The sequence below is a fragment of the Alligator mississippiensis genome, chromosome 3, assembly GCF_030867095.1.
Source record: "Alligator mississippiensis isolate rAllMis1 chromosome 3, rAllMis1, whole genome shotgun sequence".
Classification (NCBI taxonomy): domain Eukaryota; kingdom Metazoa; phylum Chordata; order Crocodylia; family Alligatoridae; genus Alligator; species Alligator mississippiensis.
In genome coordinates, this window is record NC_081826.1 from 249,576,613 (window position 1) to 249,598,665 (window position 22,053).

The 22,053-nt window shown below is 44.1% G+C and overlaps 1 protein-coding gene across 3 annotated transcripts in view; it reads right to left on the reverse strand.

The window, feature by feature from the left end:
* Positions 1 to 22,053, reverse strand: part of ATG10 (autophagy related 10) — a 158,750-nt gene that overhangs the window by 73,239 nt on the left and 63,458 nt on the right. The gene's annotated exons all lie outside the window — the stretch shown is intronic.

Consider the following 22,053-nt stretch of genomic DNA (forward strand, 5'->3'; position numbering starts at 1 on the left):
TCAAGCTCAGGCTTTTTGAATGTCTGTCCCTAGCCTGAAAAATACTCCCAAAAGCTCCCAATTAGCAATTCAATCTTTTACCTGCTTCTAGCATATGAATACATTGCCTAATTTTCCAAAAGCCTTGAGCACCCTCAGTTTTACTGATTTACATAGCAACTGCAGATGTCCATCACCTCTACAAATGAAACCATTAAGTTTTCAACCCTATTAAGTTAACTAATTAAATAAGTTAGAACAATTTTTCCAAGAAGATACACACAAAAGATATGTGAACTTGATCAGCCTTCCAAACCCTAAATCTCCATACACAACTGAGCAACTGTATTCCTAAAAGCAAATGAGTTTTGGGGGTGTAGCAGGAAAGACTGAGAAGGAAAAATGAAATATCAGTATAGTTCAAATCTCATGCTGCTTTAACATAAGACAGTTTTCATATTTTTACCTGTGGTCTTTAACTCGCCTTACTCCTTGCCCACAAATCAATCCATTAGGGGATACAAGAACCGATAAACTATAACAGCAGACATGAACAGCGTTGCATCCATATTTGGCATTTTAGACAACCAGATATTGCTGAGAAACAAGGGTGTAAATGGAAATCTACACACCAAGGTTGTTGGAAATATTGATAGCACGATTTGGGGCATTCAATTAGAAAATTAAAGATGCTCAAAGAACAGAAGTGGTTTGGAAATAGTGTCCAGCTGTATAAACCTTGATTTCAGCTTATCAAACAACAGACACCTAAAGCACTGATACAGAACATTAAGGGGAATTCCATTCTGTATTGACCTTGCTTTTAAAGTCTTCTTTAAGGGGATTTTACAAACAACTTGCCAGAAGGGACAATAATGATTACTGTATCTGACTTCACAGACCAGGTACATATCTGCATTCTGTGCTCAATTCACATGAAAGAAAGTAAAGTATCCCCGCCTTCCCACAACTCAGCCTCTCTAGTTAAATGTGATCTGGGGAGCCAATATTTTATTTAAAACAAAATTGAGGAAGAAAGAGTGGTGTTACATTTATACAGTAAACTGGCAGATCTTTAAACCAGATGTTTCTGGGACAGCACTTTGATGAAAGCAGAAAAGTGATGAACACTGAAAGTTCCTGGCAGAATATGAGGGGAAAAATGGAAAATGACAAGTAGAAAGGGATTCAACTATCTTCAAACTTTAGGGACCTTCACAGTCAGAAGTGAATACAGATCCCAACTCCAGAACTTGAGCCAATCTCCCCTCATAACAGAATCATCCTTTGTGTGACGTTGATGCTTGTAATTCTTTTTTTTATTATAGGTTTATAGCCTACTGTTTAGCCATTACTCTACTCTGAAATACGTACAGAGAAGTATTTGAGAGAGGGCAGGACATGGTGGCACCTTAGATCACATCCAGATGTGTAGAGGCATGCACTTGCACCAGCAAAAATCGTAGTGGCATAAATTTGTGCCACTACTTTTTGCCGCATCACGTGCTCCTGCACGTGTGGTTTGGTTAGGGACAAAACTGTCTTGCTTTAGATAAACTGCCCTTGCCCGGCTGCTCCCAGCTTGTTGAAGGAGCCAGGGCATAACTACAGGAGTGGAGATGTTCCTTGAAGAGTCTCCCTGGAGGATCGAGCCTCTTTTTGCTACCAGGATTTCCTGATAGCAAATCTGTAGCATGGGACACATTTTAACATTCCCCACGTGCAGTTTACAGTGCCATAAACCACACATGCCTTCATGTCTGGACACAGCCTTAGTCTAACTGGTTCAGAAAGGCATGAACCTTTGTAGGCAACAGCCTACTAATATCTAAAGAAGAAGGCTGTTGCCTACAAAAGCTCATGCCTCTCTGAATCAATCAGTCTTTTGGGTACCACCCTGCCTTATCTTCTGCCTGACTTCAGGATAATACAGCTCTACTCAGTGAAGTTTTTACAGTGTAGTATTTTCTTTTGCTGTCTTTCTTATGCAATGACAAGGCTATTTCAAGGCCTATGCAAATGTTAATATTGCTATCGCCAAAACAGTCCCATTGCTTTCTCTCTATATGTATGTATGAAAGTCACTTTGGCTAGGGACATAAGTTGCACATAAACTGGTTTAGGTGATCAGAAACTGGTTTAACCTTTAACAGAACAGAAGCTCGGTGCACACAAACCAATTTCAAAATGGCTGAAACTGGTTTAAGATAAACGTTGTTGAATGTAGTATCAGACTAAACTAATTTGGGTCAAACCGGTTTATGAAACCTGTCCCAGACCCCTTCCTGGTTCAAGTTAAATCACAGTCCCCCAGCATCCCAGCATGTTTTGTAGCCCTGGGCTGCTCCTGCTGGAGCAGTGAGGGCTGTCTCACAAGAAGGTGGGGGGAGTCAAGCCCAGCTTGGGATGCAGCCCAGCCTGCAGAGGGGAACTGTTTCCCCAGGCAAACCCTAGTTGGCATGTGGGGTCAGGGATGGGGGTTAAACACCCCTTCCCCCACTCAAACTTACTGCTGGCTGTGATTGTGGACTACAAATCCCAAAGGCACCTGGAACCTGGAAAAGGAAATGATGAGCACTCCTGCACAGTCCTGCAGCTGTGACTTTGGACTGCAAATCCTAGAGACCTCAGGAGCAGCAAGAAGAGAAAGCAAACTCACAGCCCATGCTGGCTATGTGCCAGACAGCTGTACTCTAGCGCCCCCCAGCTTCTCGCTTGAGCCACTGCAGGCATGTGGCTGTATTTGCTGAATCAAAGGTAAATATCTGTTCACTTCTGTTTCAGTTTAATCTCTGCGTCTTAAATTAACCTGCAAAAACTGAATCAATTCAGCCTCAGGCTTTTTGACTGTCTGTAGTTTGCCTTTAACTGTAACATTCACATTAACATCTCATTTTTTGATTATTTTTAAACTGGACTACAAAGAAAATCACACTCTCTCTCTCACCCCAAACATCTGAGGAAAGAAACAACATCTTTATCACAAAACTGCATTTCCTCAGTGTGAACAAGTTTTAAAAAGATTCTCCCATCTCAAACATGGTGGGTTAGGCCATGAGTAACTTTTTCATTAAACACTCTGCTTGTACGGCTGGAAGGGAGTTAGGACTGTGAGCAACCTCCGCAGAGAAACCCTGATTTTCTAGAATTGAACAGGATTAGGAAAAAAGGAGCGTGAAGGTATCAAAACCTCCTTCTGATTACTTGGATCCTTGAGAGGGAGAAAATGGATGATGAAAAACCTCCCTTGGGAATGCTCTGTGTTACTGGAAGATTAGATTGTGAAACACCTCCTCAAAGATCCTACTGCCTCCAGAGAAAAGCTGTTTAATCTATCAGAGGTGTCCCCAAAGAACTATATAATGTTGGGTGCCAGTCAGTGGACTGGGAATGGCAGGTTGTGTAAACAGCCTTGTGGAAAGCCTAGATTTTAGAAATGAAGGTTGATGGTTTCCATTCATGATCATTTTCACTTTGTATTATCCTGCTTATGTCCTGTAAATGATAGTTTGGGCTTTGTCTAAGATCAAGCGTTCAACTGAATGCAAAATCTAAGGGAGAACTGGAAGATAGAAATCCTCATTCTTCTATAAGAAGATGGACTACAGTCCAGAGTATGAAGATTTTGTAGTTACTCAAAATATGATGTCTGATATTCAGATCTCTCTTTGCCTGCTATATTTCTAGTGACAAGTGGAAGCATTGTATTTGTGACTTGTATACATGCATAAATACTTGAATCCTTCTTAGAGCTATTTCTAATCCCTTTTCATTTGGGTAAATAGCAGTGGCAGGACTTGTTACATAAAGGATACAGGGCCAATGTATAACCTTGAATTTTATAGATTCTCTAAGGATGAAGCAAGGAATTTCAACAAGAAAGTAAATGTTGGAGCCTAAAAGTATTGACAGCAGTAGTAACTGAAGCTAGAGATGACCCTAGCAGGGTGCAGGGCCCAGACACGAAGAAGAAGCCGGTGGTGGCAGCAGGAGGGGGGTGGCGAGCGGATGCAGCCAGTGCAGAGTCACCAGGACTAGGAGGGGCCATGGCCACCCCACCCAGCTCTGCAGAGCCCACCAAAGCGTGGGGACGGTCACCTCGGTTCACCCTTCCCTAAGGATGGCCCTGACTAAAGCCCCTGCCACACATTCACTTAAAGGTGCAACGGGAACTGATTCCCGATCCCAACAATCATGTCTCCTACCATACCATATGTGCATGATGGAGTGCATCTACATGAGATATTTATTGCAGAGCTGCCTAATTAGCTCTGCAGTAAAGTCTCTGCATCTACATGTGTCTCTATTAGGCCGCAGTAAACTAATCAACTCTGCTGTAGGTTAGTACTTGTAAATACAAGTACAACTCTGTGGCAGAATTCTTTAGTGAGCAGCAACGCAAATGTAGACACTAACCTGGCTGGCTGGGGCACAACGCTGCTTCATTGTGGGGGCTGCTTGCTGGCAAGTCCTACACTGGAGCACCCTCATGCCCCAGCCAGCCCCTCTGCAGCAGGCTGAGCAGGTCGGAGCAGCTCCAGGCTTGCAGCCTGACCCCCAGGGCTCCCTGCAAATGGCGCTACTCTGTCCCAGAGCAATGTACTACAGTCCTGGGTGCACACATAAACACAGCACCCGGGAGCAATAAACTCTGGTCCAATAAGTGCCAGAGTGTATTGCATCGCATTAATCGCATGTGTAGATGCAGCCATGAGGCACAATTTTTGGATCAAGAATCATATCCTAATCAAGCCTTTTCTACTTGCCAGTGCAGAGAGAACCTGGAAAGTAGAAAGATAAGAGCACAAACCAAGCCAACAATTAGCTGATGATCACCTCTGATCCCTGTGTGGTCTCAGGCTCAGAACTGGCTGACTGTAGGATCTGGCCCCAGGGCCAACAATCAGCTGATTGTTAGCCTCAAGACCACACCACTACTGGTTTGAGACCCCATTGCAGTGCAGGGGCTGACAATCAGCCAACTGTCCAAACTTGGTGCCCAGCAACTCTGGCCAGGCCCTGGACATGAGGGAATCAGAGACTCCCAGCAGGGGAGCAGGAAGGCTCTCCACTCCAAACCTCTGAGTGGGTCCCACAAACCAGATATCTGTTGGCTCTGCATTGTTCCTGGACATGTAAAGCTGTTGCGGCTACCAGCCTAGAAGAGAGCAAACCTGGCTCTTGGCAGCAACACCTCTCCTCGCAAGTGTCTGCTCCCACTCTGTGCAACCATAGCCTTGAGACACTGTGCCTCCATTCCAACACCCCAGCATGCAAATCCTATTGTATATACTGTCACAGGGCACTAAGGTGCCCTGCTCCTAGAAAAGCAGAAACTGCCTGGGCAGAGAGCCCAAAGAGAAAGACAGAAGCCATGTGCAGGTTACCAGGGCAACAAGCCAGAGGGCAAATTAGCCTGCACCTGCACATGGTCAGCTGACCAGAAGGGGCAGGGCCCTGGGCCCATATAAACCCCAGGATGGAACTAGGGAGGGCAGTTCATTTGGGAACAGGTATGGCAGACGTAGCGTCTGTGGGGAAAAGGTGCAGTCCAGCACCAGAAGTGGGACCAGGGACCCGATTCACCAAGGTGGACTGCAGAGGGTAAAGCACCCAAAACTTAGGGAAAAGATAGCACAGGTAGCTCGAAGCCTAGGGCAATGTGAGCCACAGAGAAACCCCAGAAGAGAGAAATTAGGGGAGCCTAGAAAGGGAACTCAGGCCAAGGGGCCAGAGAGGAAAAGGAGGGGGCAACCACCCAAGGAGGCCTTAGAGAAAGTAGAGCCAGGCCTAAAGTCTTATAATGAGGGGGGCCATTGAGCCTCACACCGAGGCAGACCCCATCCCAGGCACAGCCTGCATACCCAAATAAGGGAAAAGGGGTTTCCACTGAACCAAAGAGTTTATACAGGGGCTGGAGGCAGACCCACCAGCCAGGGCAATATAGAATTTTGGGCGGAAGAATATGCCCGAAAAGCCCTAAGGATGCAGTGGAAGATCTGGGGAAAACTAATGGATTTGCAAGGAAACATAAGGAAGCAAGAAGCCCCACAATCAGTTCCGAGAGGAGGAATGAGGCATGTAGTGGTTGATCAGAACCGAGCCCAAGTTGAGGGGGAGAAGACACCCCAACAGATAGAGGGGAACTCCCCTGTGAAGAGGGAGAAGGTTCTGGTTGCCCCACTGGCAGGCTTGGAGTGAAAGAGAGAGAGAACATAATGTAGGAGGACCCCATTGGCCCTAAAAGGCCGGAGACCTGACTGACTGAAATTACATCTTACCAAGGTTGGCTAATGTGGGGGGACTACCTGTGGCAGGGGAGCTCCCATCAAATCCCACGTGGTGCGTCCTTGGGGAAAAGGCAAGCAAGAGGCTCCTGAAAACCTCCACCTCCATGTTTCTGAGTTGTTGGGCAGCATGAGCAAGAGCATGTGGAGGCTAAGAAGAAGACTGCAGGTGACGGGGTAAGGACCTCCACCCCCACCCCCAGTGAGTTTGGGTCTTAAGGGAGGAGGTGTGTCACAGGGCACTAAGGTGCCCTGCTCATAGAAGAGCAGAAACTGCTTGGGCAGAGAGTCCAAAGAGAGAGAGAGAGGCCCAGGTGCAAGTTACCAGGGCAACAAGCCAGAGGGCAAATTAGCCTGCACCTGCACATGGTCAGCTGACCAGAAGGGGCAGGGCCCTGGACCCATATAAACCCCAGGCTGGAACTAGGGAGGGCAGTTCCCTGCTAGCCGCCAGAGGGGAAGGAGCCTCCAGGGAGGAAGTGCCCAGTGATGCAGCAACTGCCTGATACACTGCACCTAGGGCTAATGGGACTCCATCGGTACCCTTGCCTACTAGATACTTAATGCCAGGGATGAAGTTTGATGCTTTTAAAGGGGCAGAGCACATTCTGGTCTTTTGTATTATGTTATAGCCCAGGGGTTTACGTTTGTTTGTTGTTTATAACACCGGTGGTTTGGGTAAGGCTATTTGGAGAAGGAGGAGGCCTCATTGGGGGCCCACTACAGCATTGGGACCCCAGCACCAGAGAGGGTGCAGCATTTTGGAGGTGCACAGATCCCGGCACTACATGAAGACGTGGCGGGCAAAAATAGAGGGTGCCCATTGGGCTGAAGTGACACGGTTGAGGGGCCTTACAAGTAACACTGCCATCCTTAGGAACCCCATCCCATGACATACCTCTGCTGCCGTTATGCCTCTGATTGACAGTGTCTTTTTAACCGATAAGATGAACCTTTTACTGAAGTCATCAACTAAAATAAAATTAGTTAAGTCAGCTGAAGATAAATTTTGGAGTATCCACTACCCTGTCTGTAGCTGAATACAGTCCACTGAGAGAATATGATGGCATGACAGAAGATAGGTATATCGTTTGTTTGTTTTTTAAATAATTGGCTATAAGTTTAAAGAGGCTTAACTAATAAGTTAAAATTAAACCCAGTTATTTTTGCATAATCCACACACACACACACACACACACACCCTGTTATGACACAGGTTTCCAAATACTTTGGAGCAAGAGATCACTGTCAACCTTCAAAATTTCTCAAGGATCCCTATGCACTAGTACAATCAAACTTCTACTTGAAAGGAAGAGATCAAATGCAATCCATGGACCTCTCACCCCCGCCTCAGAGAACATGGGTCTGGAAACCACTGTATCATAGTGTTCAGTAGCCAAAACTCAAAAAATTATTTCCTCTTCAGCAAGAATAGGACGTACCTGGCACAATGAGTCCAAAAAAAAAAAAAAAAAAGGACATGTACATATAAACATAAAAGAAACAAGAGAACTAAGTCTCTTATTGAATTGATAACATTTTATTTATATAACCACCAGGACTAAAAGATTCATCTGTATAGCAGAAAAAATGCTAATCTTATTAAAATGTTCATAAATTGAAATTTTGACTAAGTTGCAATCCCTAGAAAAACTGCTTGCAATCACTTGATTTCCCAATTCTTGCCTCTCTATAATAATTTGCCACACTTCAAGTTAAAACTGTGAATCCAGGACTGACTGACTGTTTCCTAAACAAATTGGGAAGTTGTCATCAGGAAGCATCTGTTACTTTATTACTCTCACGTAAAAGCATTCTTGTGCTATCATAACGGACTATTGAGCAGATGTTTAAAGCACTATACCACAGCAATATATGTATAATAAAAAAGATAAGCAGCTACAGCCTAATTAATGATATCTGTTCCTTTATAAACACATCCTCACTAATTTTAACTGATCAAAAGTTTTCCCCAACATTTCAGTTCTCCCCTCACAAAATACATTTGCTCTGTTTCTTCTAAAATGATGAATTACTTACATCAATGGATTAAAAATGATATTGCATGTCATTCTGAAAGCTAAATAACGCAGTTACACTGTAGCAAAAGTTACTACTTTTATCTCTTCTGAGCCAAGAAGCAAGTTAAAACCCTAGGTAGCAAATTAAGCTGATAGTGGGATCAGAGGTAAGTTGCTTTTGACAGGATTTAATAAGAACTGGATCTAAGAAACCAGACAGTAGCAGGAAGGTATGGGTTAAAGGCAGGTCACGCTGGGAGAGAGGGACGAGTGGAAAGGGGAGGGTTAGGAAGTTAACAGGCAGTGTGAATTGGAAAGGAGACAAGAATTACATGATAAAATGGGGATCTTTATCTGTTGACAGCACACATTTCCCCCATACACATACAAAAAGACAGAGCCTGAGTCTGCATTCCTTGCTTGAAACCAAAACTCACTTTGAAATACAGAATCAAACCCTAATTTCTCTACTGAAGAAGGAAAAGAGGGAGGAAAATAAATGGTTTAACCAAGAGCAGATGCATTTTGCTTTGTGATCAAGTCACTGTTGCCTTTATCCCAATTCCCAGGTCTGTCATCTGCCCTTTGATGCCTTGATTGCCATGCCCTCTTGATGTGGATTAGCCTCCTGGGAAACTGAACGGCACAAGCACTGCAGGGCTGGTCTTGAAGGCAGGAAGCAGAAGAGGTGACCCATACAAATTTCCATTATCCAGAATGTGTTTGCTCTTAATTTTTTACTGTTTCATTCATTTAAATCAGAAACCTATGAACAAATTTTGAAACTTTTAACGCTTCTCCACATTTGTAGCTCTTGCTTTTTCTAATATTATGTTAGGCCATTACCTGAAGGAACTGTCATGATGCAAAGTTGCTCCCGGGGGGCTATCTACACATGGGTTACTGTGCAGTCACTACTGTGCAGTTAATCTGCTACCTGCATTAACCCTGCAATTAACTATTTGACTGTGGAGTAAGCATCAGCATGTGTAGACAGTGACGCTTTACCATACAGTCAGTCAATGGAGCCCACAAAGATCTATTCTGTGTAAGCACAGCTATCGGATATCTTGATGCTGCACTACTTCTAGATATCTTCAAAATCCATTAGCCTGGTACAGCACTTATAGAGTATAAAACATAAGTAAAAATTTGGCTTTTAACCACATAAGTGTTGTCACTAATTTCTAGTTCAAAGAAAATGGTGTTCAAGGACACACCTACAAAAGGATGAGCCATTTTGAACTCAACATGTTCCCTGCAAAGTTACTAAACTATTGGAGAAACAATTCCAAAATGATTAAATATAATCCCTGAGATTGTGAAGTCTTCACAGATTTCAGCTCCCAAAGGAACATCCTTTGACCTTACGCTGCTACTTACTCTGAGGAGTAGCTCAGAGTTACTTATGCTCTTACTATGAGGTTATTAAAAACTATACGTATTATTAGAATGATTCGTGACCATCCTTCCCCCCAACACCAAAAAAAAATGGAGTAGAGGACACAACTTTTTAAATTCATAACATGCCTAAAAAACAAAATCAAAGAACTCTATGCCCCCAAATACCACACTTAGATATAGAAGTTTCTCATGCAGTAACAATTATTTCTAATGGTTGGAAATTAGATTTGTCTTTTGATTGTTTTAAAAATCTTATCGCAAGTGAAAAGCAAAATGTATTCAAGTGAAAGAAGCAATGTATCATGAAAAATGAACAGTTTTGAATTTGCTGTTCATCTAAAAGTAGTGATTTCTTTCAAAATCACCCTTTATTCTTCTTGCGTTGTTACAATAATGAATTATCGATGTTTAAGAATTTGCCCCCTCCAAACTGAAATGAAAATTCAAAACTCCACTTTGGGCTTAACTTAGGTGTCAAAACACCAAGTGTTACAATGCCTGACTTCCAGGGGCCTTGCCGGCTTGTGGAATCCACAACTACAAGGCAACTGGGCTCTCTCTGTAGTGCACGGAGATAGCAAGTTACCTAAGAATGGGATCTATAAAAGCCAGCATGCTGGGTGAGGAGTGGGAAGCTCCCTTAACTAGTTAGTAGGAAATGATGAAAGGTGTGTCTTCACCCTACCATTTCTACCACAGACTTAAATATCTTACTCTAGACTGCAGGAATGTGCTTATCTCCAGTTGATATTCACGTATATGAATCCTCTTCTGGAGTTAAGTATCTACATCAGTCCTCCTCTGCTCATAGGAAGAGGAACAGGACTCGACAGTGCAGCCACACTGATCTTTTATCCAGTAGCTCTGCAGTTAGAGCACTCAAATGTGAGAGACCTTTGTCACTAAGACATTAGGGATTTTAAGATGGAATTCTCTCAAGTTCAGCCTGTTCCTATTAAGGTGAAATAGTTAAATATTTATTTGTGGGGGGATGTACGTGTGTGTATGCGTACATGTACATGTGTGTGTACAAGAGAGTGAGAAGGACAAAGAGAACATGCAAAAGTCTGGAAAAGAGAAGGCTGAGGAAGGATATCATGGAGGCCTATAAACTCATGAAGGATGTGGATAAAGTGAATAGGCAACTGTCATTCATCAAGTCCCAGAACAGGAGAACTAGAGGGCACTAACTGAAATTATAAGGGAAAAGTATTTTTTGCACACCGTGCTGATTTGTAGAATATGTTGCCATTGGCAGTTGTAGAGGCAGATAGTGACTGTGTACACACATTTAAATAATCCGGAAGAATTTTTCCAGGTTTGTTCTCCGAGTAAATAAATTTACTCAGAGCCACATGTACATACTTTTGAATGCTGAGGCCCTGAAGAGTGGAGAGCTTGCAGTGAGGGGACACTGTACAGCCAGGGGAGTCCTGTGTGCACATCTCAAAAAGCTCTGTAAGCTCCTTTAGTCTGCTTCGCAACAGATGGCAGCAGTGCAAAGGGCAGCCCTGATTGGCTAACCCAGACTATCTATGGTCAGCTTAGGTTTCCCTGTACCTCAATGTGGGGATTGTGAGTTCTGCTCCCTGCTGGAGCAGCAAAGTCCAGCCGACAACATGCTGTTTCCCACCAGGGAGGGCTGAAGGACCATTTTCTCTTCTTCAGAGAAGCCACAGTATGTACAGACATTCACTCTCCCTGGCCATACTCTCTTGGGAGTGATTTAACCATGGTTGTTCCCAGGTTATTTTTCACTCAGAGTGGCCATGTTTACTCTAGGAGAAAAAGCCTGAATATCTGTATACTTATAGGTTCTCCTGGAAGAAGAGCAACTTTCCCAGGAGAAACTGAGTATATGAGACCAGCATAAAAAGAGACTGGAGAAATTCATGGCAGACACTCCTTTGGGAAGTATTAAAAAGAACAACCAGGGACATATTATTTGCCATCCCTAAACCTATAATGGTTGATGCCAGAAAGGGTATAACAGGGAATGAATTACTCTACATAAGTCCTGTTCATATACTTTTCTAAAGCATCAACTGCTTGTCACTGTCAGAGACAGGATACTGAACTACATGGACTATATGTTCTTTTGTGCTGGACTAAATCAGTAGTCTCCAGTGCAAGGCTTATGGCTATATGTTGTCTGCATGACCTCCTGACATTGTTCACAACCACAGGAAATTAAAAAGTTAACCTAGAGGCCGACAGAAACAGTTAAATAAAATGTTGCAAATAGCACATTACTTGTTCAGTATTATTGGCCATGGACCAGCCAAGACTGGAGGTTACTGCCCTGCTCCAATGAATAGTCTACATAAAATATTTAAACCTTCATTGTAGCAGGGACTGGAACCTTGATATCCCTTCTGCCAGGTGAGTGTCTCACCCACTAGGATACAGTCATGCTCACTCACTCAATCCAGCCCAATAAGTATTTAATTATTTCATGCAGAGTGGAACAATATCAACATGAGGGTCTATAACAGGGAACCCTAGCCCTGTTACCAGAAAACAGGCAGGTCCCTTTAAGACTAGAACTTCCAGTCACACCATGCTGGCAGGGTAGGGGTTAAAAGGCCTTTGACACAATCTCTCACCCCATTCTCATTAAAAAACTAAGGGACTGTGGCGTCAACACCTACACAGTCAAATGGGTCACTAACTGGCTGGAGGGCCGCACCCAGAGAGTGCTGGTAGACGGGTCTTATTCAACCTGGAGGGATGTGGGCAGTGGGGTTCCACAGGGCTCGGTCCTGCACTGTTCAACATCTTCATCAGCAACTTGGACGAGGGGGTAAAAAGCACCCTGTTCAAATTCGCAGATGACACTAAGATGTGGGGGGAAGTGGGCATGCTAGAAGGGAGGAATAGGCTGCAATCAGACCTAGACAGGTTACAGGGGTGGGAGGATGAGAACAGGATGGGTTTCAATACTGACAAGTGCAAGGTACTACACCTGGGGAGGAAGAACCAGCAGCACACCTACAGGCTGGGGAACTCCCTTCTCATCAGTACAGAGGCAGATAAGGATCTTGGAGTCATTACTGATGCCAAAATGAACATGGGCCGACAGTGTGGGGACGCGGTCAGGAAGGCCAATCGTACCTTGTCATGCATCCACAGATGCATCTCAAGCAGGTCCAAGGAGGTGATCCTCCCCCTCTATGTGACACTGGTCAGGCTGCAGTTGGAGTACTGTGTCCAGTTCTGGGCACCACACTTCAGGAGGGATGGGGACAACACAGAGAGGGTCCAGATGAGGGCCACTCGCATGATCAGGGGGCAGCAGGGCAGGCCCTATGAGGAGAGGCTAAGGGACCTGAACCTGTTCAGCTTCCACAAGAGAAGGCTGAGGGGGGATGTGGTGGCTGTTTACAAACTAATCAGGGGGGACCAGCAGGCATTAGGGGAGTCCCTGTTCCCCCAAGCACTACCAGGAGTGACTAGAAATAATGGTCACAAGCTGGCAGAGGGTAGATTCAGACTAGACATCAGGAGATGCCACTTCACTGTCAGGGCGGCTAGGATCTGGAACAAACTTCCAAGGTAAGTAGTGCTGGCTCCTACCCTGGGGGTCTTTAAGAGGAGGCTAGATGAACACCTTGTTGGGGTCGTTTGACCCCAGTACTCTTTCCTGCCATGGCAGGGGGTCGGACTTGATGATCTGCTCAGGTCCCTTCTGACCCTACCAACTATGAAACTATAAAAAGCTGAGCCTGGCCGGCTAGTCAGGTGACCGGAAGGAGGCAAGCCAAAACTATAAAAACCTTGGGCTTGGCGGCAGTGAGAAGGAGTAGCTGAAGGGGGAGGAAGTTGTGCTTAAGAGTGCCACAGAGAGGCTTGGCTGTCTGTCTGTCTATCTAGCTGCTGTGAGAGGGGAAATCCTGAGGACTCTCAGAGAAGTGGCAGAAGCACCACAAGAAGGCGCATAACAGACAGTGGGAAGCAGAAGCACAGAGCCATGGAAAAATGTAAGCCAGCATTTGGCCTTCTTTAATTTTTTTTTTTTTTTTTTTTTTAATAGTTACAGCCCATGGGCTTACTGTTTATATTTTTTTGGCTGGATAACCAGTGGTTTGTGGATGAGGCTGTAGGGGAGGAGGACGCCTCATTAGCACCTTGGGTGCAGTCATAAAAGGCCAAGGGGCTTAGTGCACTAGTTTGTGCAGCTGCATAGGGCCAGCATCTCAGATCTGAGTGCAGGGCTTTTAAGCTGGGCCCCAGTGGGGGAACCTTGGCTAGCAGCCCGAACTAAAAGAAAAGGTGACCTTGGGAGCTAAGGGCCACTGCCCAGCCTCAAACTTGTAGCCTGCTGGCTCCATGCTCAGTGGACAGGCCTCTGGGCCAGAGAGCCTGGGTTCCATATTGGAAACAAAAGGAGGGCCATGAGCCCCAAGAGGATTAAGGAGCTAGAACCTCAGAGTCAAACCCTATCTGGTAGGTTTAGACTGTAGGCCTAGCTAGAGAAAGACAGGGGGCAAGGCCCATGGTGGCTGAGAACCCCAACATAGAAGTATAATAGGCTCCCACTTGTAAATATTATTTAGATGTTCTTACATCAGGACGTAGCAGAAGAGTAAAAGCGGGATACGAGACAAAAGATAGAAGAGAAACATTAAGGGACTTCAAGGGCACCCCTCATAGGCCGCAGAGACCAAATAAGAAGGAGAAAAAAATGCCACTGGGGAGGGCAACCTGTTACAGGGTCTGAGACTGAAAGACCACCCCCCCCCTCCCCGCACCACCACCCTTCCAGAATAGCCTGATAATTCAAATACTCTCACAGAAGGTGGGAAATGCAGGTTTTAAATCCCCTAAGGTAGGGTTACCATATTTCCAGTTTCAAAAAACAGGACACCCGGGTGGGGGGGAGGGGGAGAGAATAGGTATGCCCATACCCTGCCCTTGCCCCTCACTCCCAAGATACACCCCCCCGCCCTGCTGCTGCCCCCCACTCCTGATCCACAGCCCCCCCCATCCCTGCTATATCCCTCACTCCATGAACAAAGCATGCCCCCAGAGGCTGGAGGGGCACAGCAACTGCCCGCAGGAGGTGGTGGTGTCAGCAGCAGGGACATGGTGATGGCAAGCGGAGAGCTCCCACAAGCAGCCATGGCAGTGGGCTGAGTAGGGAGGCTCCCGCAGGTGGCCGCAGCGGTGTCAGCAGCGGGGGGGATAAATGCCAACTGGTGGTCAGCAACCACCCACAGACACCACCACCTGTGTCAGCTGTGTCCAGCAGTGATTAGAGACCACCTGCAGATGCCAGCAGCTGTGTTGGCAGAGACCGGGAGGAGGGGGGGAAGAGGGAGGTAGCGAGCAGTGACTGCTAGGGGTGTGCAAAGCAGGTCCTATTCGATTCGGATTCGGCCCGAATCGAGGACAGTGATCCACTTCATTGATTCGGATCACTGTCCCCGATATGATTCAGCTGAATCTGAAGATTTGATGCTGATTCAGAGAATCAGTGACTTGGACATGGACACAACTTTAAATGTTTTTTCTACATACCTCAAGGTACCAGCGTGGGTAGTAAACATTGTGATGCTGGGGAGGATGGAGCATCCCACAGGAGTGCAGGAGGGCCCCCTGTGTGTTCAGCGGTGGACCAGCCACGGGAGGACCCCAGTTGCTCCCCCAGACCCAGGAAGCACCAGTCACTGAGCCGGGGGGGGGGGGGGCGCGCAGGGCTGCCCCCCAACACACTCTCCGGTGGACCCAGAAGTGGACTGGAAGTGCTTCTGGTCCACTTCTGGGTCTCCTGCTGTGCGTGCTGGGGATCCCCCCATGCTTCTGTGGGGCGCTCCATGCGCCCCAGCATGGCAGCGTTGACAAGCCGTCTGCTACCTAGCACTGGCGGTACTTTTTGTGGGGGGTGCACCTCCAGTCTCAGGGGATACATGTGCACTCACGTGCACCCACTACACATCACCAATGCCTCATTCCCAACCTGCAGCCCCTGCCCCCTCCAGCCCTGCCAGTGCCCCTCACTCATGAACCAGAGCCCCTATCCACCCTGCTTGTGCCCCTCATTCCTGACCTACAGTCCCCTTTCCTGCCGAGCCCTGCTGCCCACACAGCTCCCTGCTGTCCACAGATAACCGCAGGCACCCACCCCCCTTACACTTCAATCCAGAAATACACAAAGACGCACATCTATTTGCCTGCAACTGCCAGGGTACACAGAGACATGTGATGTCCCTGCTTCCAACGGTCTTCCCCAGCCCCAAGCAGGGTCTTGCTGGGGCAAGCCAGGAAGTATGAGAAAGCAGAGGCAGAGCAAAATCCCAAACATTTGCTGATATTTAAAAAAAACCTGGATGTATGGTAACCCTACCTAATGCAGAGGAGGAAATTGAACCACTGAGTGTTCTAACTACTGAGATAAAACAGGGGCCCAGCCACCTCCTCTGGCCAAATCTTACACCTACTTAATCCAATCCTACAGGTGCAGAAGTGCTACAAGATATAGAAACACTTAGTTTTGAGCCACAGGAGATATGTAAGTACTAAATGCCTTCTTGTAGATCAAACACCTAGTGCCTTAGATATGTGAACCTTCCCATTTTAGAAATACAATTAATCAACTAATATTTTGAAGTTGTGTTCATCTTTTTTTTTGTACAGGATATATATCAAGTGTGCTAGTCATCAACAGTATTTAAACATCTAAAGATCTATTCACATCTGAGGACTAATTGTACATTTAAAAGTAAAGATGTACACAATTACTCAAGGTTCATAAAAATACCCAAATGTATAAATGTACACTTTAGTGCAGTTAGTTCCATCAGTGATTTAATTAAAATAAAATAAAACACACAAGAATACCTGCTAATTTCAGTATCACTGATTTTTTTCTCATGAACAACAATACATCAGATAGCAAACTGATGTACACTAAATATTTCCAAAGCGTGACACTCAAGCAAATATGAAAGTAACAGTTCCCAGCCACTAATTATTTTCCTGTTGCTGCCTTATATTTTTATCATAATTTGCCAAATTGGGCCCAGCTATTAAGTGTTTACAGGATTGGGCCCTTAATTAAGCCCATTTGTTTGGGGGTTTTTTTTGCTTTTATAAGCAAAAACACTTTGCTCTCTATTGAAGAAAGTATGAAAGCTACATTGTATTTTAGGTCAATTACATCTTCTTAAAGCAAGGATTATGATCCTTGCATCACATATGTAATCGGTGACACAGTTCTCGTCCCACTGAATTCAATGGGGAAATTTCCCACTGATTTCAATGGGAGTAAGGCTGACCCTTAAAATCCTTCATTTTATAGAAGACCAATTCAAATCCTCATTAAATTCCACACAAAAAACTAAGTTAAGCTTGCGAGTACAATATCAGTTATTTAAGGCAAAGAAGTATTATAAGAATGGTGTAATTATTTCAAAACTAACCCAGGAAATTCAGAGTTAAGGTTACAATTAAAAGAAACTGATGTTAAGTGAAGAGGAAGCAGGAAGAGCCCAGTACTAATGTTTCTGTGGTATGAAGGCTGCCTCTCTGCTGTTGTATCCAGTCCTCACAGCACTGTTCCTCCAATACTCAGTGCAGTGTAGGCAGCAGTGTCATAGGGAGCTCAACTACTGATGCCCAAGCTACTATGCAACAATGAAATCTTTAAAAAGCAGTGACAGTCGAGCTAGTCAAACTACCAAGGATATCTCAACAGACCCTTCATACCACTGAGTCATTACAACCAACAGAATTGTTGCATACAAATTAGCTGTATAAGAATGGTGAGGCTTGATTTACCCCTTCACTATGGCTCCATTTTTAAGTTACCTGAGCTGTTGACCTGAGCCTATATAATCACTAAAATTAGACATAACAATTGTTAACCATGGAGCTTAACTGCAGGTCACTTTACTCAAATGAACCACATACACAATCCTTCAAATAATTGTAACTGTATAGAAAGTTCATATTCTCTTACTAAGATCATTTGGGACAAAGAAAAGACAGACACAGGTACTTAATTTCTTAAAGGACTACACTTTTAATTTTAACTAAAAGTAATGAGGTTAGAATTCTGAATAATTCATTCTATACTCAGAGTTCTGTGTTCTAAGCTTAGGAAGGATAAGCTATATTTTAATACATAATAAAGTGGTTGAATCGCAACCTTAAACACAAAATAGAGCTGAACCTTAACTGACAATCACAACCAATGATTCCATCATATGCTTCTATAAACTATTTTGGAAGCCATAAACCCACTTAGGAATCACAGTCTGGCAATATATTCTCTGGGGAAGGAAAAGACAAGGTATAATTGTTTCATTTCTTTCTAGACTGAAATTTATTAGTAAATTGAAGTCTATAATTGTTCTTCCTATTTATCAAACCAGTATGTTACTAAGCGGCTCTTCGGATCAGCCTTCTTAGCCATCCATGGACTCATTTACAACACTTTACTTGACCCATGGGCGCTTTACTTGACCTCGATCATGAGGGATCATTGCAGCCACGAAGTTACTAAGCTATGCTGTAGTATCCTATACCTATCTATCCACATCCTATACCATAAGATTTATCATTGGAAACATACAAACATATATCTAAATATGTACCAAAATATAATTAAATAAATATTGATCCTACTAAAGCTCCAATGCTATTTCCACTGAAGTTAACAGCAACATTTCTATTGTGTGTCTGTTGTTTTTTGTTTATTTGTTTGTTTTTAATAAGCCATAGGATAGGGCCGTACTATTAGAGATCAGAGTTTGTTTGCCCTGCAAAAGTTGTTGCATTACTAACATTCGATACTATGCATCTCTCTTGATTCTCTGTTAGGTCATCAAGGGTTGCAGAAAAAATGCCAACAATGAACTCCGATTTCATCAGGTCAAAAGCTTTTCATTTAATCTTTAAATAGCTACTCTGTATTAACAAACTAAATACTATCAGATCATAGCGAGCACAACAGGCATACAGCATGAGAAATACAATGTAAAGAAAATATTGAATGATGCAGTTTTATTCAAATGTTCTCAAAAAAAGATCAACCACAAAAAGCTGTTTTATGTTGCACTATTACTAATCTTATAAATTAGCTACATGCAAGCTCAATGCAAATTTAAGTGCAATCATGCTTTTTTAAAAAGCAACTGCAGTTTGGCAATCTGGTTCATAGTCACAAAATAAAAATAAGAAACTGCAATATATTCTGACAATTAAAAATATTGTTAAACTGTAATAATAATAATAATGCATCTATAATACTATAGTTAGGGATGGTAGGTAGGTATGTATCATAACTGAAATGTTCAGTTATAATAAGCTTGTATTTAATTCCTTCCATGATTACTTCTTTCCCAGACTTGATGCTTGAAGGTCCAAAACTTATTTTCTGTCTTCCAACTATGAAAGTGTGTCCAATAAATGATATTCCCTTACCTCAGAAATGTTCCTTGTCTTACATCCTTGAATCATTTAGGCTACAAACAATACCATCTAGTCCATCCAGTTAATACAAGGTACAGCTGTATTCACTTCAAAGACTGGGATTTACTTTTTGATGAATCAAGATCAAGTATAAAATCTAAATGTTTTTATAAAATTCCCAGTCAAAATGAATTCTGAATTGCTCTTTGGAAGAATTTTCTTTCCTATGAAAAAGGAAAACTTGAAAAGAGATTACAAGTTTAAGGAGTCCAACAAGTGTGTATGACTTAAAGCAGTTGTAATGATGGATAACACTATCTAAATGTAATATTATCAGAAACAACAGTGGCCTACCAATACCACTACACAGAACAGTGTCAAGAAAATCAGAGGGGATACACCAAGAATAAAATATACCTAGGGAGAACTACTATAAAGAATAGCGTTACCATGGATATTCCAAATCAAAACAGTCTCTAAATCACTAAGTATCTAAATTTTCTAAATTTGTGAGGTCCATATGGTTTCAGGTGGAGGGACTTAAAAGTATATTCACTATATATAAAGTCATTCTAATAACATATGCACATCCATAAAGCTCTCTGTATGTTTTCCAACCAGAGCTCAGCATTTTTTTCTTCTTCGGAGAATAATGAACTCACCAGAATCACTTTTTCTACTCAATAGCTTGTTGTTTAAAAGCACTCACCAAGATTATGGGAAACCAAGGTTCAGTTCCTTTACTTGCCTAACAAGATCTGAATACACATCTTCCAGGTCCAGATACATACCCCAACCAGCAGTCTACTTGGCATTGTGGGACAGGGTCCCCTCAATCACTCCTCTTGACACTGCTCCACTTTGTATGAATCCTGGAGTGAAGATTGCAAACCACAGCATAGAACAGTGAAAGTCCACACATGCGTCATATGACTAGAGGTGAGAAGTTTTGTTTGAACTCTCAACCTTCATGAAGTCGCGACCAACTTTTAAGGTCTGGGCATGCACAGTCTATAATGGTAGTTATGCACAGTGTATAATGGCAGTTATGATAATGTTGCTTGTATTGAGTTGAAATAGTTTGAATTGCCTGGTCCTTTTAAGTATTGCCCAGACTTGAAGTTGATTGGGTACTGTGAAAAGGATGATGATTGGACCACTGGATGAGTGACAGGTGGTGTGATTAGAAGGCTATAAATCCTGTCTGGAGCAGCCAGCAGCGGCTCGGGCTCAGCCTCGCTCTGTCTGGACAGTTCTGACTCTGGGTTCTCAGGGAGTGGGAGTTTGTTGAGTGCAGGTTCCTTGCTGTGACCTGGTCATTGGGAAGCTGCAGTTGAGTAAAGTAACACCCTTTCCCTATTTGAGGTGCTGAGTACCTACACAGGGAAAAGCTAGATATCCTCAGGGACTGTCAGAAGGTTTCTCCACCCTGGACCTAGTCAGCAGTTCTTGCCTGCCATCTGTGGTTTCTGGGTTGTCTGTGAAGTTGCATAGCAGTTAAATGTGTAGTGACCAAAGCTCATTGTAATGTGTAGTTGATCGGTTGTGTGACCAAGGACATTGGGTGTGGGATGCGTGTCAGGTTATTAATCTATTGGGTGTATTTTATTGTGTTGCGGCTCAGGTGTTTACGGAAATATTGTGTTGGGTACTTGTTAAGCGGGTTATGTTGTGTAATACAGCTTGTATTGTTCAACCTACCTGTGTTGTAGTGTATAGCTACTCTGAGCGCAGTCAGGCAGTAGATCAATGGCCTGGGAAGTTAACTTTAATGCCCCGAACCTGACTACCTGTGGGTCACAGAGGTTAATGACCCTCTGGATGAATTAGTTAATTGGCATCCCTATGGGAGGTCCTTCAACAGGTCCCATCTCCAAGTATATGTTTTAAGCTGCATATGCAAGTTCAAATGATCTGGAAGAATTATTTCAGGTTTGTTTTCCTGTTAGGAAAAACTCACCTGGAGACACATAAGCAGATATTTTAATGCTGAGCCCTTAATGATTAGAGAGCCTGAAGTGCTGATGCTGTACAACCAGGGCGGGGTGGGGGGCGGCTATGTGCATATCTCTGGAGACAGAAGGGCAGCAGTGTATAGGACAACCCTGACTGATTAACCCAGTCTGCTCAATCAGCCTGTGTCTCCCTGCAGCATAATGTAAGGATTATGAAGGGGATGTATTCTGGTCCCTGCTTGGCTGAAGTAGTAGAGTCCAGCAAGTGGCAGGAGAGAAGGAGGGAGAAAAGTATCCTGGGATGCTGAGGGACTGTGCTGCAACTTCTCTCAGAAGAAAAGATCTACAAAGATTTGTTCTCACCCAAGAGAAACCCTCCTGTTAGTGATTTAACCCTGGTTGTTCCTGGAGCAGCCATTTTTGCTCTGGGAAAAAATCATGAACATCTGTGTGGCAGAAGGCCACCTTTGTTTCTCCTCAAAAACTCTGCTCTGTGACAATTTGATTAGGATGGGCCCAGCAGAGGAGACATACCTTTAGGTAACCTGAGCTGGATACATTCCTGAGGGAGGGGGGAAACCTGCTCCCTTTGCCTACGTGACTAGTATCACATACCTGGGTGAGGGGCTCTCCCCCCCCCCTCCCCTCGGTGGTCTAGAGTCTGCCCAGCAACTAGTGATGTACTTCAAATTGGTTGGCTGACAGCCAACAGGTGCTAGCCTCCATTGGACCAGGTAAATGAGGTCACAAGGCCTATATAAGTTAAGGACTGCCCAGGAGGAGGGGGCAGCAGCCATGAGGGTGACTCAGAGACAGAGAAGAATTGTACCATCTGAAACTTGCTCTCTCTCTCAAAACTCATGATCAAGGAACTGCCTGCCTCCAGAGGGAATCTCCAACTGCCTCTGAATGATACTTGTGAGTAAGCTACCTGAGATTTAACTAGATATATAGCTTGCAGTAACTCAGATGCGTGATCAAAGGCTACCCAGC